Source organism: Fukomys damarensis, unplaced genomic scaffold (assembly GCF_012274545.1).
Source record: "Fukomys damarensis isolate Sample0158 unplaced genomic scaffold, DMR_v1.0_HiC HiC_scaffold_16, whole genome shotgun sequence".
Taxonomy (NCBI): domain Eukaryota; kingdom Metazoa; phylum Chordata; class Mammalia; order Rodentia; family Bathyergidae; genus Fukomys; species Fukomys damarensis.
The window spans coordinates 119,188,441-119,207,270 of NW_022900928.1; the positions used below are offsets into that span (position 1 = coordinate 119,188,441).

The 18,830-nt window shown below is 43.2% G+C and overlaps 1 pseudogene; it reads left to right on the top strand.

Annotated features, from left to right (window-relative positions):
• Positions 1-1,713: 1,713 nt before the first annotated feature.
• Positions 1,714-9,625, top strand: LOC104853791 (annotated as a pseudogene).
• Positions 9,626-18,830: the final 9,205 nt, after the last annotated feature.

The following is an 18,830-nucleotide window of genomic DNA, read 5'->3' on the forward strand; positions in this document are numbered from 1 at the left end:
ATCTTTACAAAGCTATTAACTTCAGGGGGGATAGAGAGAGTGCAGGAATAAGGACAAGAATATATCCCCTTAACAATAACAGGTGCTTGCCTTCTTTGAAGGTACAGAGCTATGATTGTGGTAAAATGACTGGAGAAAAGAACATAAAGAGAAACCCCTCCTAAAAAGAAAAAATAATAAAAGAAGAAGTCTGTTAGGGCAGGTATGAGGAAAAGAAAAAAGAGAGAAAAAAAAAAGAATTTGAAGGGCCTCTTTCAGACTGTCTCTGTTCTCATATTATACCACATGTACAGCCATATGCAGAACCGAATCCCCTGGTCTCAGCTAGCCAATGGCAGTTCCCCACGACTGAGACTGAACACAGTCCACAAGGCCTAACTTGAATTTCCCAACCTTCAAGGTTGAACTCCACTCAGTCCTATTACAGGTTTCCCTTGCCCTTTCTTTAAAGACATTCAAAGTTGGGAGCTCAGAAATCTACCCTTCATGAGAACATGCCTCTGCAGAGTTGGTCTAAGGACTGGCCCAATCAGAAGGTTTGAGAACGGGGTGGGAGTCGTGGGGGTGTTTCAAGGGCGCCCGTGCGGCTACCTTCCTTACTGGGTCTGTTGTCTCGCAGTCCGGGAGGTCGCGCACCCGCCGGGTGATCTCAGGCAGGCAGGCAGCTGAAGAGACTCCCTCCGGGGTCCTTGGGTCCTTGCTGGGTCTGTTGTCGCGTAGTCCCGGAGGTCGCACACCCGCCAGGTCAGTACTGTGCTTTTTTCTAACCTTGTGTCACTGCACCCTGATCAAATCAGACCAATCTCTTTCAACTGAGCAGCTTCTCAAGCTTGCCTTGGCACATACTGTCCTAAAAAAGTCTTTGCTGGGGCTGCAGCTCAGTGGTGAAGCAGTTGCCTAGTTCTGCCATGAAAACCTGAGTTCGATCACAAGCACTGAAAAACAAAAACAAAGCAAAAAACCTCTGCTGCCTCATTCTCACAGGTCTTTTGTTCTAACTCTATACTATAAATTTGTGCTCTATTTCATATAGTCCCGTGGCTTTCCTGTTCTGCCCCTCTGGGGCTTAAAATACCCTCTACTAGTAAAAATCTCCAAAATGAGCTGAAACTGTTCCCGTGCTTCCATGAACTCTCACACACAGGCTGACTGCACACATCCATTTAGCAGTACAGTTTCTCACAAAATGTTAAGAGCACTTAATATTTTACAGAAGGGCTCGAACACAGACTTTCTATTAATATTCATATCACGGTCTACCAAACTAACTCCTAAACAGATGCATTACAATTTGTTTAGACTTTAAAGGCATAATGGCAAAAATCAGGGGAGGAAAAAATAGCAAATGTTTATTTTATATAGCTGGGTGAAAAATAAATTCGAGAGAGCAAATAAAATGTAATACGTCTCATGCGCCCTGAAGGAGGTGCGCCCGCAATGTCCAGGTAATCACCTATTTGGACCTTCTGTGTCTGCAGACTCATGGAATCATCCATCCCTTTTCTGCCTGGCATGGTGCTGCAAATCTCCCTAACTCCATAGCCAGGGCTTTTAAGGTCCATAAAAAAAATTGCGAAATTGAAGTGTGTACCTTTCTTTCTAGCTTCTGGGTAGACTTCTTCCACTGCCCTGGTTAGTTCTTTCTAGGTTGCATCCATCCAGGTGTAGATCTGCAGCTTGCTGGATGGGACATTGCCACGGGAGGACTCATCCATGCGGTGGTGGCCGCTGGTGTTGGTGGTGAAGACCCGCAGCAACAGACATATCTTCTCGCGGTTAATTGGCTTCTCTGGCTCCTTCCTGATTTCCTCCTGGGTAATGCGTGATTGCCATCTTCTTCCTTCTGGCTGCCAGACTCTCACCAAGAAACTCACTTTAAATGTAAGGACAGAGGCAGAGTAAAAGAAAATGAAATGGGAAGGAAAAAAATGAATGCTAACATTAATTAAAAGAAAACTGAAGTGGTTATACTAATATTAAACTAACTGACTTCAGTAAAAGAAAATTACCAGGAATAAAGTAATAGTACACAATGATAAATGGGTCAGTTCATCAAAAGATACTCAACTCCAATGTGTATGTACCTAACAACCTCAAAATATGTGCTACAAAGATGAACAGTACTGAAAGGGCAAATAGACATCTGCAAGTATATTCGGAGATTTCAACACTCTTATTTCAAAAATCAGGAGAACTAGGAGACAAATTATCAGAATGTGCAGGAACTGGATCACATCATCCAACACTTGATTCCAGTTAGCATTTACAGATCTCTCTATTCAACAACAGCAGAGTATTTGTTCTTTTCAAGCACATAATGGGACACTACCCATATCCTAGATCATATCCTGGGTCATAAAACAAACCTTAGTAAATTTAAAATAATTGAAATTATGCAGAGTGTTCTATGACTCTAATATAACTAAATTAAAAATCAATAGCAAAAAAAAAAAGAAAAAGGAAAAAAAATCAATAACATCCTGGCATGGTGGTGCCACCTGTGATTCCAGAACTCAGGAGGCTGAGGCAGGAGGATAGTCATGAATTCAAAGCCAGCCTGGGCTACATAATGAGTTCAAGACCAGCCTGAACTGCACTGGGGGACCCTGTCTCAAAAACAAAAATGAAAAACAGTTCACAATGAGGTCTCCAAACACTGGGCCATTAAAAAATACTTCTAAAAAACCCATGGGTCAAAGAGAAAATCTTAAGAGAAATTAGAAAATACTTTGAACTGAAAAATAAATGAAGCATAACATATCAAAATGTGAGGGATGCATTTAAAAGAATGCTTAGCATGAATTCATGGCGTTAAACACTCTGGTTGGAAAAGTCATCATAAGGAAGAAACTAAAAAAGCATAAACCAAAATTGAGAAAAGAAGAGAAGAATCAATGAGGCAGAAAACAATTTTTGAGTGTTTTTATGCCTACATTCATTAGGGATATTGGTCTGCATTTTCCTTTTCTTGTGCTGTCTTTTCCCTTGGTATCAGGGTAATGCTGACTTCACAGAGTGGGTTGGGAAGTATTCTCTCCTTCTGCCTTTTTTGGAAGAGTTCATGTAGAATTGTTATTTCTTCTTTAAATATTTGATAGAATTTGTCAGTAAAACCATCCCAGCCTAGAAATGACTTTTTGGGGGAAAGACTTTAAATATGAATTCCATTTCTTCAATAGTTAAAAGACTAGATTACCTGTTTCATCCGGGGTGAATGTGGTAGTTTGGTTTTTAGAGTTGGTCACAAGAGGAGATGAGGTGATCTGTATAAGGAGTGGCAGAAACACAGAACTAGGAAAATTAAAACTTGAAAGCAGAGAAAACCAATGTGAGGTGGGTAATTGGACTGCTCATCACCGGACATCAAGGTTCCAGCTCCCTGGGACCCCCAGGAGGGTCATGTACCCCTCTCACACCTGTTCATTAGCAGAATAGTACAGAATAAACTACCTGTGATCCAAGCCCAATCCTTGAACTTTTGAGGTGAAAGTGGGGATGGGAGGCCGAACACATGCTAAGGCAAGTTGTCTTCAGCAGGAGGATTGGTATAAATTATCTAGTCTACTGTTATCAGGGGCAAAACCCAAGTCTTTTACTCTTGTTTCTTTGTTTTTAATATGGAAATTATTCCAGGATGTTTATATATTTATGCAAGTTGTCTAGTAGTGAGGGAAATGTACCAGCCAGGGTAAACACTGGTAGAGAGTAAAGAATTGCTACAGAGATGCTCTGGATTTAATTCTCAGAAGTAAATTGGCTTATTTCTTAATCTTGCCTACTTCTGTGCACAGCGTAGTTATTCTCCAATCAGCAGTTCTCTAAAGTTAGATGTGGCTTCTCTTTCTGTCTCTGCTGAAACCTACATAGTTGCCAAGGTCTATCACCTCACTCTTCATCATATCTCTCAATGGTCTCTCCACTCCATTTGCCTAATTTTAGGCTCTTAAAGCACATGCAAGTCGTTTCCTCAATGTTCTAATTAGATGCCTCTTTTTCCCTTATTTCTCTTCTCATCCTACTCTCCAACCTATCCTTTGTGTTATCCCCTGACTACAAAACTTCAGAGACTCTTCCATGCCTCTTGAAAATGAGGTCTAAATCATATATCCTGGCCCTCTGCAATCAAAACTAAATGTATTTTTCAAAACCGACGTCCAACTATCCCAGAATTATTCATTCACCCAGGAGGCTTCCTGCTTGGACTTCCTCGTCCTCTTGGATACTATCCATATATGATTACATGGTACTGAAATCCACCCCAGACCTCAAGGGCCAGCTCAGAAGTTACTTCCTTGTGGGATGTGGCCTTTCCAGACTGCTCGTCACATGGGAAGCCAAGGATCATACATGGTCAGAGCTGAAAGTTACATTGGTGAGAATACAGTTCAGCTCCACTTTTATGAGGACAGTAGGTCTCAGAGCTGTATCTTTTTCTCTGTCATACTGTTCGAGTCTGTTCAATGAATATGTGTTAAATACCTGTCTTACACCTACCTAGGCACTATGCTAGGTACTTGGGACACAGAGATAAATCCCATATACTGATCTGAAGGAGAAGCAGTCACACACACACACACACACACACACACACACACACACCACCCCCACCCCCACACATGGTGTAAAGCCAAATGCTGAGTTTTCAGAGAAAGGCATGATGAACTCAAGTGGGATGGATGCTAAAAGGAACAATAAAGGAAGGGACATCGTGCTCATATTTTAGGATAAAATGAATAAGGTTGGCTAGGGTTCGTGCTACTCAGGGCAGTCCTCCAATTTGCCTCCCTCCAACATATCTGAATATGTTAACCTATTTAAATGGAAAGTATTGCCCCAAAAATGTGTCACCCAGGTGAACCCTACCCCTTCCACTGCCCTCCTTCCAGCTACACTGCTAGGACTCCTTACAGGTAGAAAAAAACTGAGTATATAAAGACAGAGAGAACCAGCTGGGCCCAACCTGAGACATTCAAGTGGGGCTGAATTGCACACAGTCAGAAAGGAGGAGTAACTTCACATGAGATGGGAGAGGTTGCAGGGGACAGAATCTTGAAGGCCATGTGGCTCCAATAAGAAGCTTGGAAGACTGTGGAGCATTAACTCCAAGCTCCTAGGAGCAGGGACCTGGTCTTGTTCACCATGTATCCCCAGTGCCTAGAACTGAGCCCCAATCATCATAGATTGTCTTCATTTGGATTCATCCAAAGGGAAAGTTGAGGCAAAGACTGGGTGCAGGTGGTGTAGGTGGCAGGTCATCCTTGAGAGAGCAAGTGTAGAAAAGGGAAAGGAGAGAAGAGAAACATAAAATCCAGTAGACGATTCTAGTGAGCAGGTCACTGCTGCACACAGTTAGGAATCAATCCTTCGGGGCCCCTGAGGATCTGTATCTGAGGACTTTTCTCACATTTATCCTCTTGAGGGAAGAATATGCTGGGATCAGTCTCTGGCACGCTGAGGGCTGCTTCTAGATGTGTTGAATCCAAGACATTGATCGCTGTCTGATGCATGGGTGTGTGGGTTGTGCTGGGCTTCCAGAAAACTGGCAGGATGAGAAGTGGAGCGGTCCTGGGGCTGGAGGTGGGAAGTTGTCATCATGTACTGACACTGTCCACTTATGCTGCAGGTGACCTCAGAGTCAAGTCAGGGCATATGAGGCAGGGGACCAACTGGCTCTGCCACACAGGTGCCCAGTGTCTTTCTCAAATGTGTCATATGGGGCAGTGGTTCTGCAACCTGCCTCGCAAACCCAAGGTCCTGAGTTCAATCCCCAGTACACACTCAAATGTGTCATATGTTTGTTGCATGTGTACCATGCTTCCCTGGCTAGCCTGAGTTGCACTGAGGCAGAAACCCCATATCACCCTGGCCAGGAACAGGGAAGCCCAGGTCTCTACAAATGTGTGCTGAATAAAAGAGAGGAGAATGCACAACAAGAAAAGGGTGGGTGGAAGGGGCCAACCTACTTGCAAGAACCATGTATAAATACATGTGACTGCTAAGCGTTATGTTCATCTACATCCCATGAATGCCATGGGAGGGTATGGATTTCTCTGTCTTCCATGCATGGGTGAGCTGCAGACCTTCCTGTGAGTTCCCATTTGTGAGGATTCCGTGAACAGATGTGAAGGCGCTTTGAGAAATATAAAGCCAAAAGCACAGGATATGCCTGAGTTTGGTTGGGTTGAACATTGGTGGCTTGACTCCCCTTTCTTGAGGACAACTGACCATAGGTTCCAAATACTAAATGTCCTAAGCTGTTGACCTCAGGGTTCTCTTTGTAGGTTCTTGGGGTGGGGCTGGTATGACTGCTCCTTAGGGGACCATGATACTGTGAGGGTTCTGTGGATCTCAGCAAGAAGAACCTGGGGTCTGGAGGGAAAGATTTTCTTCCACCAAGTTAATGAATAGCAATAAAATACATGTGAAGATTGCATGGATTGGTGAAAGGGATCTGAAACCAAATCTTTGGGCAATGGCGCTGTGTACTCTACCTCTTTTGCATGGGAGGCTCTGACTAGGCCCAAAACGCTCTCATTCTGTCCCAGGAAAATTTGTGGAGCTATCTTGAAAACCAACTTTAATAATCCAGGTTTGGGGGACTGGGGACTTAGCTTAGTGGCACTACACCTGCCTTGCAAGCACAAGGTCCCGAATTCAATCCCCTGTACTGCAAAAAATAAAGAATAAGAATAAAAATAAATAATAATCCAGATGTAGGTCAGTCTGTAATTGTTCTTCTTGAGACCATCAGGGAAGGTATGTGAGGGATGGAGAGGCTTCCCATGTGGCCTTAATCAGCTGTGAAGTTGTAACTCAGAGTAGTAGAAGAATGGGAAAAAAAATCACACAAGACTTCTTTTTCTTTTTCTGGTACCAGGGATCAAACTGAGGACCTTGCACTGGTGAGGCAGGCTTGGGCACCACTGAGCTAAATGCCTGGCCACACAAGATATTTTTAATTAATGCACCAAGGCAGAGGTTGCCACTTCCGGTTTTTCTCTCCTCCATGAAATATAGGAAAAACTTCAATAGCATCTCACTTGAGTAAGCCATGAGACCAGAGATGAGGGACCAGGCCTTTCCCTGGCCTCTCATCTCTAAACCCACCTCCTCCACAGAATTTTCCACCGGATATATTAGGGGCTAATCTAGTACGCTGAGCATGGAGAAGAATGACATATTCCTGTTTGCATACTCAAAGTAACCATGGCAACCAGTCCCCTTTCATTGGTTCAGCCACAGGACTAATGATGCCCAGCAACCAATCCAAGCTGAGAAGCTCAGTTGTCATGGTGACAGGGATGGGTACCAGTTTCTCTGGTAGGATTTAGGAGCTCAAGAGCCTCTGAAAAGCAGGTTGCTCTGGATGGAGCCCAGCTATGCCATCTCCATCTTGGTCCAAGATCCCACCAGATTCTGCTGGACAGCTCAATGGTCCCCAACAGGTCTATCTGTGTTCTTATCCTCTTTGTGACGTGTTTTCTGCCATGTTGGCTTATCTTTATGAAGTGTTTGTCATATCGCTTTACTCCCTTTCTTTAAAATCCCCCAAAGATTTCTCTGTGCACTTTGAATAAAAGCCAATCCTGTGTCTGGATTACAAGCCCTGAGTATTCCCCATCTGTTCTCCAAACTCATCTTTTCCCACAGATTGCTGTGCATTCTACAGCATGTCCCAGAATGTCCCTGAACAGCATTTGCATTGAAGGGATCTTTGCTTTGGAATCTACCTCCAGTGGCCTCCTTGTCCTGTAGGTCTAAGTGGAAATGTTACCTGCTCAGGTATCCCTTAGCGGGGAGGAGTCTGCTGTGTGGACAGGGCCATGCAGGGGAAGAGCTGGGTATCCAGAGGAAAGGGTATGGCACCAGCTCCATGGAGGCCCAGCCTGGCCTCAGTTTCTCCTCTATAAAGATGACTGGGTGCCAGATGGGCAGTTTTATATCTGGGCTCCATAAGGCTCAAGGGACCCAAGGAAATGCCTGAATGCTTTGCTCAGGTGAGTCATTCAATTTGATGGAGCTGAGCAGGGAGAGGCTGAATTTGAGAGGCTCTAGTTTTCATTTGAAGACAGAAGGGCTCTCTCCCTCTCTCTGTATATATATCCACATATGGATATCCATTCATACATACAAATATACATATACACACTCATCCCTCAGTACTTTCTTGGCTCCGGGTCTTCCCACAGATACCAAAACTGGAGGATGCTTAAATCCCTTATATAATAAAATGGCATAGGATGTATTTGCATATAACCTATGCTCATCCTCTGGTACAATGCACATCTTCTGATACCATGTAAATGCTATGTACATAGGTGTTTTATTGTTTAGGGAATGAGAAAAAAGACCACTTTGTTCAGGACAGATGCAACGATTATAAGCCTAACTACATTTTCAATCTGCAGTTAAATCCACAGAACAGAGTCCACAGACGTGGAGGGCTGACTGTATACAAAGAACACACACAATATTGTATCTGTGTGTGTCCATGTAAGGATGGTGAGGTGAGAATTAGTGTGAATTTGTCTCCTTCCATGAGTGATTTCCTGTGGGGGCTGGAAAATTCTGGCTGGTTATGGCACATTAAGGCCATCACGGACGCAGGAATCTTCATTGCAAAGGCAGTTTCAGAGGAAGGGACAAGTGTGCTTGTTCACTACTCGGATGACTAGGACAGGACTGCTCAAATGTGCTCAGTGGTGAGCCTGCTGCTGAATCCCCACTACTGGACACTGAGGGGCTTCATGGTATTAATCAAAAAGGACTGGATTTCCTTTAGCCATAAGTTTAATCATGGATATGGCAATCTAGATGGTGATCCCAAAGAAATCTTACCAGTAATTGACCAGTTCATTGAGTGTGTCTGGCAGCTAATGGAACAATTTCCCTGTGCCTTTGAGTTCAGTGAGAGGTTTTTGATTCACATTCAACATCACATTTACTCCTGCCTGTTTGGAAACTTCCTCTGTAACAGCCAGAAGGAGAAGAACTCAAAATTCAAGAAAGAACATACTCTTTATGGGCTCACCTGTGAAAGAATCGGGCCGACAACCTGAATCCTGTTTTGAGCTGATCACAGTCAGACCCAGGGCAGCCTTCATCTCCCTATAACTCCATGCAACTTCATGCACAAGTTTTGGAGTGGGATGTGTAACCGCTATGAAAAGGGAATGCAGCCCAGAGAGTCAGATACAGATTACCTTATGGCAGTGAAGGAAGAATCCTAACAGCTGGAGGAAGAACTGGAGACCCTAGAAGAAAGGCTGGAAAAGATTCAGAAAGTGTGTTTAAATTGCACTAAAGTGAAGAGTAAACAGAGCAAACCCAGCAGACACTCAGGGTTTTCTACGTCTGACAACAGCACAGCCAACACACCCAAGGATTACAGTGGGAACCTGAAGTCCTTTCCTTCCAGGAGCCTTCACAAGATGATGAAGATTCTGCTGTTATTCTAACCCAAGACAATTTGAAAAGCTCAGATCCAGATCTGTCAGTGAATAGTGATCAGGAGTCTGGGGTGGAGGATCTGAGCTGTCGGTCTCCAAGTGGGGGTGAGCATGCACCAGATGAAGACAGCAGCAAGGACAGGGATTCCGATGAAGCTGTGTTTCTCACCGCCTGAAGTTTCCCTTTGGAGCCCCACAGCAAAAGACCACAAAAACACTTCCAAAAATAAGGGAACAGTGCAATTCAGAGTAACTCAAAAAATGGGACGTGTCATCCAAAATTATAAAATATAGCTATGAAAAGGAAAAGAGATGCCCCTCTCTTAGTTTCCTTAGATGCTGAAGAACTGAAAGTAGCCAATTCTTTTATCAAATATAAGGGAAATTATGCATCATTTTGAAACTCGCTCTACACTAGGAAAATTGTATTCCTACAGAGCAATTACTTTTGAGGTTAATACAAATCTTCATTGTCACAGCATGTATCTACTCAAAAAGCCCTCTGATCCCTTTCCCTCATAGTCTTGAACCTTTCCTCTCATTTCACCTACAAGGCATAGTTCGTGTTTTCTAAAACATTTGACATCATGTTCCCTCTGACCCTGTCACCAGTATTTCTAAAAATGAGGCACAATGTTGAGATGTACTCTTTTTAATAGACGTACTCCTAAGGAGCCTTGACATTGTTTAAGCTTATTTTTCATGTAGAATAATTACTTTAGCTTTTTTTAAGGCAATATATTTTGGATTGTTATAATTTTGTCTGCTTTCTCTGAAATCTCTTCTGTTTCCCTTGTCATTTAAAAAATGCTGAAACTTATAACTCATTTTTTCTCTAACATGGGTCTAATACTGAATAAAGTAGAAGCAACATGAAGTCTCTGGGTCTTACATATGAATTTAGATTACATTAACATTCTTGATAACCTTTTATTACCCTTCCAGAGACTACAGTTACTACCCTAATCACAAGTATAACACTGTAAACAGTATGGTAAAACATCAAAAGGAAAATATCAGTTAAGAATTGGAGAATTTCATCATCATGCCCCCTATAACTAGGGGAAATTATAGTATCTATCATTTTAGAAATTATATAACTGGTTAATGTGGTTAATTAACATTAGTAACATAAGATATCCACTGACTGTTGAATGATGAACATTAGCTGTGAAATTTTCATTTTATTACAATGCACATTTGAAAGACTCATTCCCCTATGTTATGTTAAAAAGCAAACCTTTACTTTTGATATGAAGAAATAGTGGAGAAAACTTGCCATGTTTCAACTAAGAGAAATAATATTCACAGCGTATGATTTAAAAATACTAGTACAATCTAGAATTAAAAGGATTCATTTAAATTTAATTTTACAGTTTAAATCAATATTGTATTAAATATGTTAATTTGTATAGGAAAATACTAAATTTTGCTGAAATGGGAACAAGGAAAAGAAAAAAGACAAAGTAACAGTGTTGAAATCTCTAGTATGAACTATTTAGAGCATAGTAATATATATGAGTGAAATAATATAACTGTGATTGAGTTCACCAGACTTTAAAATACAGCAATTTTAATATATTAAAAATTTGTAGGGCCAGGGATTTAGCTCAGCGGTTCGGTGGCCTGCCTTGCAAGCACAAGGACCCGAGTTCAATCCCCGGTACCAAAAAAAAAAAACAAAAAAACAAACAAACAAACAAAAAACGTGTAGCCAGGCATGGTGGTGCACTCCTATTTTCCCAGCTCTCGGGAGACTGAGGCAGGAGGATCGCTGTGAGTTTGAGACCAGCCTGGGCTACATAGTGAGTTCCAGGTCAGTCCCAATGACATAGTGAGACCCTGTCTCAAAAAACCAAAAAAATTTTGTAATATAAAAGTACTGTTAATGTTTAAAAAAAATCAAGTGAAATCTCTTTAATAAAAAAGAATACTTAAGATTCTCTTAGAAAAACAGAGCCTGTATGTTTATTAAAATGTGGGAAACCAGAGCCAGGTGTGGTGGTGGAGCACACCTATAATCTTATCACTCAGGAAGCTGAGGCAGGGGGATTGAATATTAGAGCCACCCTGGGTTACGTAGTGAGCTCAAGTCCAGCCTGAACTACGCAGTGAGACCATGTCTCAAAAAAGCAAACAAAACAAAACAAAACAAAAAAGTGAGAAACCTCTGAAGTGGGCTTCTGTGACCCCTTCAGGGCTGTGCTGCTCTTGCTCCTATAGAACTAGAGGCCAATGGGGCTCTTGGCTTCCTGAGCGGGGATCTCGACGTCTGTGACAACACCACTGCGCTAGAGAGGAAGTGGGGCGCCCTCCAGTGGTGAAATGAAGAATTTCCCTTCCATCCAGAGCCAACGGTAGACATTTTTCATACATTGTGTGTCTTTTCCATCCATTTCACTGATGTGGAGGAGGCCGGAAGAGCTTCAGTTATGTGAGCAGAGTCAGAACTGAGAAGCTTCAGAGCCAGGACTGGACTATCCCTGTGTGAAGTGTGTGTGTGTGCGTGTGTGTGTATGTGTGTGTAAAGCCTTGTTCATCCCCATCCACCAGGCCCACCCTTCCAGAAGGCTGTCTGCCAGGCTCTGTCCTCTGTTACCCTGCTGATCTTCACTCAGCCAACATCAGGCCCCTCCTTCACACTTCTTTGCTCTTCAAAAAGGGCCACGGTGAGCTCAACTTGTCTAGAGGAAGCCAGTCCCTCAGCTGCTGTGGGACCTTGTCATGGTTGGACTCTGTTAGCTCAGGATCCTGAAGCCCGTGTCAGAGATGATTGCTCCCTGACTACCTTGGTCTCTGGGCTCTGAGGCAGGGCACAAAAGTCAAGGGTGAGGAGAAAATGGTGGGCAGGCCCAGGCAGAAAGAAATGAGGCCCAAATGAAGGATTTCAAAAAACCCTGTAGGAGTCTCACTTTAGGAGACCAGCATTGAAGTTTTTCTTTTTTTTGTACTGGAGATTGAACTTGGGACCTTGTGCTTGCGAGGCAGGCAGCAGAACCACTGAGCTAAATCTCAAGCCCCTGAAGTTTTTCTTTTTTTATTGACCCTAGAAGCCAAAGGTTAAGTCATGGGGTAGCAAAGAAGAGTTGTACTTTCCAGCTTGCTCCCTCTGCAGACATCACTAATGCACCATGGATTCCACCAAGCTGAAATGAGACTTTTTTTCCCTTGGGAAGCAGGGATCAAACTCTGGTCCTTGCACTTGCGAGGCAAGTGGTGGAACCACTGAGCTAAATTCCTGGTCCTATGAGAGGGTTTTATCCGTGTATTCGTTGAACTCCTGACAACTCCTACCTGCAGCCCTAATGCTCATTCTCTTCACAGTTCCTCTGGCTATGGGACATGAGCAGCGAGGACCAGACCTGGGCCTCACACCTCACCCCGGTAGCTTTGGAGGGAAAGGCTGCCTGCTTATCCATTGGCAGGCCTGGGTGCTGCTCATCTTCCCTCCTCCTTCTCCTTCTCCTCCTCCTCCTCCTCCTTCTTCTTTACTGGGGATCAAATTTGGAAACTTGCTGAGCTAAATCCCCCGCCCAAGGTGGGGGCTTCTGAGTGACACCAGCCTTCCAGAACAGTCTGCATGGGGAAAGGATGGCAGGCTGTTAGGAGGTGGGCCTAGTTGGAGGAGGTGGGGCATGGGTCACATCTCTTGCTCTTTCCTTCTCTCTCTGATTCCTGGCCACTATAGTCTGAGCAGCTGTCCCCTGCCATGCCATTTCTGTCTTGGAGCCAGAGGACTGTAGATTGAAACTTCTAGAAGCGTGAGCCCAAATAAACCTTCTTCCTTGTAAGTTGCTAATGTCAGGTATGGGTCCCTGTGAGAGAAGTGATTAATATGCTAGTTCAGAGTGGAAGCTCAATAAACATCTGTGGAATAAATGAAAGAGTTTGGGCCCTGGGATGCATAGGAGACATCTGTGCTTCAGTACTGTCATCTATTATCACGGCACCTTGTGAGGTGAACAACGGTGTGAAAATAGCCCTGTGCTATCCAAATGCATTGTGGGTAATATTATGTTCCTTCCGCTCAGCCTCCCAGGGATTCGTATGTAGACCTCTGTCCTTCCCTGTCCTGTCCATCTGACTGAGTGGAGGGCCTTGAAACCCCGAAGGGCAGAGTCCTATCCTGGCGGAGAATGGGGAGCAGAACTCAGGAGTCCCGCTTCCCAGCACCTCAGGGAGAAGGGGTCAGCCAGCCAGCCAGCTCTGGAGAACAGAGGTTGTCCCCTCCATGGGCTAGAGGGTGAGTCCCAAGTCAGGCTCGCCAAAACTGGCCTCAACCACGGAGGGTCCTCAGAGGCTTTCTGCCTTCAGGCCATCCTGGCTGGAAAGCAACGAGGCATGGCTTTTTGTTGTTGCTCATTTTTACTTGAGGTCAGCTTTTCTGAAGCTGAGAACTCAACTGCAGCGCCCTCTAGAGGCAGGTCGGGTAAATAAGAGGAGCCCAACCGAGGGAAAGGCCAATTCAGAGCCTGAGGCTTACTGAGCAGATGGGAGCCATTTCTTTACCTCTAAAAATTCAGTCACCTCAGAGACTGGTGTGGTACTGCACGTCTGTAATTCCAGCACTCTAAGACGCTGAGGCAGGAGGATCGCAAACTCGAGCCCAGCATGGGTAAATTAGCAAGGCCTAGTCTCAAATTTTAATTAAAAAAAAAAAATTTTTTTTTAATTTTTAAGGGCTGGTCACTCAGTGTCAGAGCTCTAAACTCAATTCCCAGTAAAAATCTTAGAAGCCATTCTCCTCTTTCAATCTAGAATGCTTCTGAAGCTAACTTTTTTGTTTAGAGGCCTTTTTTCTTTCTCCCTTAAATTTTTTTTAAACCTAGAATTGTGAAAAGTAATGCAGATGAGTAAGAGTGGATGAAATATTAAATGCAGCTTAACAGGTTATTAGAAAGTGAGCAACCATGTCGTAGTATCCAGTGACAGAGTGAGGACACCCATCTCCACAACTTGGCCCCTGGAATACTGTGTATTTTAAAGTGAAGGAATTTGAGGAAACAGCAGGTGCAGGATGCTAGCTATGTATTTTCAAAGACATTCTTTATCAGACCGAGGAAGTTCCTCTCTATTGCTGGGAAATATTGAATATCTTGAATATCATGAAAAAGTATTGTCAAATGGTTTTTCAGCATCTATGGGGATTTTTTTTCCTTTATCCTATTAATGTGGCATTTTATATTGATTTTCATATGTTAAGCAGACATTGCATTGCTGGAGTAAATCCTACTTTACTCATTCTTGGATTCATTTGCTATCTAGTTGAGAATCTTAGTGTATAAGGCATAGATTTATTCCCTTTTTGCATTGCTTTTGTCTTATTTGACTGAATACTGTTCTCATGAAACAAGTTGGGAAGTCGCTTTCTCCCCTTTTGTTTCTTAGAAGTTTGTGAAGGATTGGCATTACTTCTTTAAATGCTTGTTCTTATCCTAGATATTTGCTCTCATACTAAATTTCATATTTGTAATTTTATGCCCTTCCAAAGCAGGCCCCAAATTGTATGTTTCAGATCCCACAGAAGTAGTTACATCTCTACCAGAATCCATTGCCCTGTACAATGGGCGGTGTGACATTCTCGTTCTTGGCTCCCGGGGCTCAGGATGCCTTTCCTGAGGGTGCACCTGGAGGATGGCTGGGACAAGTGGGGAAAGGACTAGGAAGGGCAGGCAAGTGTTCCCGAGCTTGGTTCTGCTGCAGAGACTCTTGAGAACCTGTGTGAAGCACACAGAGCGGAGTTGTCTTACCCGAGATGTAGGAGAGCTGAGCAAGTCAGTCTTCCAGTAATTGGTTGCAGGACTCTGGGGTAGGAAGCATGCATGCCCTAGTGCTTCCAACTGCCCAGTGAGTGAGGTATTGGGAAGAAGCAAAAGAAAGCCCTGAGGCAGAGCAGGGCAGGCACTGGCACTTGGAAGTGGGACCATGTACGCTAAAGCAGAAGAGGGGAGGACACGGTGGGTTACCTGCCGTGTCTTCTACAGTCTCACCCTCATCGTTTTACTTTTACAGGAGACATCTGCAGTCTAGCTGTAGGATACTACGACAGCTGCCCAGGTCCACATCTTTCTATACAACCTCTTATCCATTTAGGTTAAAGACAAAGAAAAAAACCCTGATCACCCATGCTTACTTCAAGTTAAGAGACTTGATGATAAAGTACTGCTACCTGGCTGGGCTCTGTTCCCCAGAAACCCTATGGTCAGTTCCCTAGCAAATTCCCTACCATCTACCCTAATCTATAAGGGACAGACAACTACTCAGAGATGGTACAGTAATGGCGCCAGGGTTTATCACTAGCACTCAGCACTCACAAATAAATTTAAATTTAAAATGCTGGTACTTAGAAGCCAAAGTACTAACACCACCCCCCAAAAGGAGAATGACAAATTTAAGAGAAAAGAGGAGAAAAAAGAGACAGGAAGGAAAAGGGAAGGGAGAGAAGGAGGGAAATAACAAGAAAATTTTTTTAAAAAGGAGAAATGAGACTACTTTAGAGAATTATCTAAATAAATGTGATCCTTCTGCTCCCTGAGTGCTGCGATCACTGGCGTATACCACCATGTCCAGCAATCTCGGTCCTGTCAATCTGAATTCGGTGCTTTTTTTCTGAGCTTCCCAGATGATACAAAACTACGATACAGAGTGCATGAAAGGCAGGTGACAGTAGTCTGTACCCAAGGCTTTGTTTTTTGTTTGTTTCGGTACTGGGGATCAAACTCAGGACCTTGTGCTTGCAAGGCAGGTGTGGTGCCACTAAGCTAAATCTCCAGCCCTAAGGCTTTGTTGTTGGTTGGTTGGTTTCAGCTGTGACCTGAAGTCACGTGATTCAAAATAGAACACGCAATATTCTAGAAATAAATTATAAATTTTAAATTGCACACCTGAATAGCACAATGATCTCTTACACCATTCTACTCTATCCTTCCCAGTCCATCACTCTGTCCGACATATCCATGCTGTGTATGTTTCTACCTGTTAGTCCCTTGGGCTGGGGATTTAGCTCAGTGGTTCCAGCACCTGCCTCACAAGCACAAGAACCTGAGTTTGATCCCCAGTACCAAAAAAAATCTATCTATCTATCTATCTATCTATCTATCTATCTATCTTAACTGTTAGTCCCTTGATGGCTGTCTGTTATGTGGTGGACAGTTTCACACTGCTAGTGATGCCTACATCATTTACCTCACTTCCTCTCATCACAGGTTGTGGCATCACAAAGACACGTCACATCATCACAAGATAAAGGCAGGTGAGTACAGTACAGTACAATATTTTGAGAGACCATAGCTGCATAGCTTTCATTAGCATTGTTACAGTTATTCTACTTTGTTATTGTTAACCTGTTTCTAATTTGTAAACTTTATCATAGGAATGTATTTATATACCATAGGCATATGTGTGTGTGTGTGTGTGTGTGTGTGTGTGTGTGTGTGTGTGTGTACAGGAAAGCACATAAGGTTATTTGTATAGCAGGCTCAGTACTATCCATGGTTTCTGGCATCTACTGGGGGTCTTGGATTCTCTGCAGATAAGAAAGGAGGGGACTACTGTATTTCTAGTTTTCCTTCACATTCTAGGTTCCAACCCATACTGCTTCATGGTTCATCAGGGTAGCAAACCATGGTAGGCTTTGAACTCCAGGCTCTGTCCCATCCCTGATGATTCAAAATCACAGTTCAGACCTTTGGTTACCTTTTGAGGGGCTGGCCAGGGCAAGAGGTCAACAGACCTCTGTGAGTTCTTGTCCTCTCCCTGACCTCAGCCAGGTAAATTTTCATTACCTGTTACCTCTCTGATGTTTTCAAAACATTTTAGAAGCAATCGTTCCACCATGTTTAGTTGTCATCCGTAGGAGGGTAGGTCTAAATTCTGTAGGCCACCACCACAAGCTGATGTTCTGTCGTCATAATTCTCAAGTGACTTCCATAACATCTTAGCTTCCCCCGTACTTGTACTCCCTCTTGGAGAAAACTAAAGCCCATTATAATCAAGTGATTTGTCTGAATTAATGGGACAAGTTTGGTGATGGTAGGAAGCACTCAGAGGCAGGTAAACCTGCTGGATACCAGTAGGATAAACAGAGGGGAGGAAACTGCTGTTTTATAGGAGGACCATATCTGGGGAGGTAGCTCAATGAGACTGTACAAAACACAACAAAGGGAACTTGAAGGTCCTGTGGATCAGATGAAATACTCAGACCTTATCCATGATTAGCAAGGTCTTTGAAGGGCTTTCAAGAGCAAAGTGACATATTAGATCTGTATGCAAACACACCGAGAGCAGGAATTTCTATCTCACCCTACCACATATGGTAGGTGCTAAGTATCCACTGAATGAACTGAAGTGACTATCTTACAATTTGTGTGTAACTATTCTCCCATTCTAGACTGTAAGGCATCCGAGTGCAGGGATGGCCCACGGCTCCAAAAGTGTTTGTTGGATGAAGAAGAAAAATGACATGAGGAGGAGGTTTGCGTATCTGTGTGCTGGCCTCTCGGGGTTACCCATTCTAACCAAACTAGGTACAAATGAATACGGTTAGTCCAAGGTTGGGGTTCAGCTGACTCTGGAAGAAGCCGGTGGGACAGAGAAGTTCCAACAGAGGTGTCCCTGAGCCTGTTATGCACAAGTCACCCTAACTTCTTGGAATTACTTATATAAATTGAATATGCTATGGCCAAATCCTAACTGCTGAAGAAATCTATGAGAATCCAAATAGTTAAGCATGAAAGTGCTTTGAGAAGTGCTATGACCCTTGTGAGTGGAGAGCCTGGTTTAGGTAATATTGGACTAACTCTGTCTTGAAAGATTTCAAGCTTTCAGAGACAATGACAGTATTTACCAAAGTATTAAATATGCATACCTTTGATTGCATAATTTTATTTCTAAAAATTATCACAAGGGTAAAAATTATGCAAAAGTACAATATATATGTATAAAGATATTCATCCTAGCTAGGCATGTGGCATATGCCCGTACTCTCAGCTACTCAGAAGGCTGAGACAAGAGGATCCCAAATTTGAGGCCAACCTGGGTAACTCAGCAAAACTCTGTAGGAAAAAAAAAGGTTTTTTTTTTTTTTTGGTACCAGGGATCGAACTCGGGTCCTTGCGCTTGCGAGGCAGGCAGTGGAACCACTGAGCTAAATCCCCAACCCCCCAATTTTTTTTTAATGGCTGGGGATGTAGCTCCATGGAAGAGTGCATACCTAGTATGAGTGAAGCCTCAGTTCAATTCCCATGACTCCCCTCCAAAAAAAGACACTTATCTCGATGTTATTTGGAATTAACAACACATCTATACAAGAAAAATACTGTATAGTAATTTTAAGAGTAAATACTGGTTAAGGTGAAAACATTTTTTTTTTTTTTTTTTTTT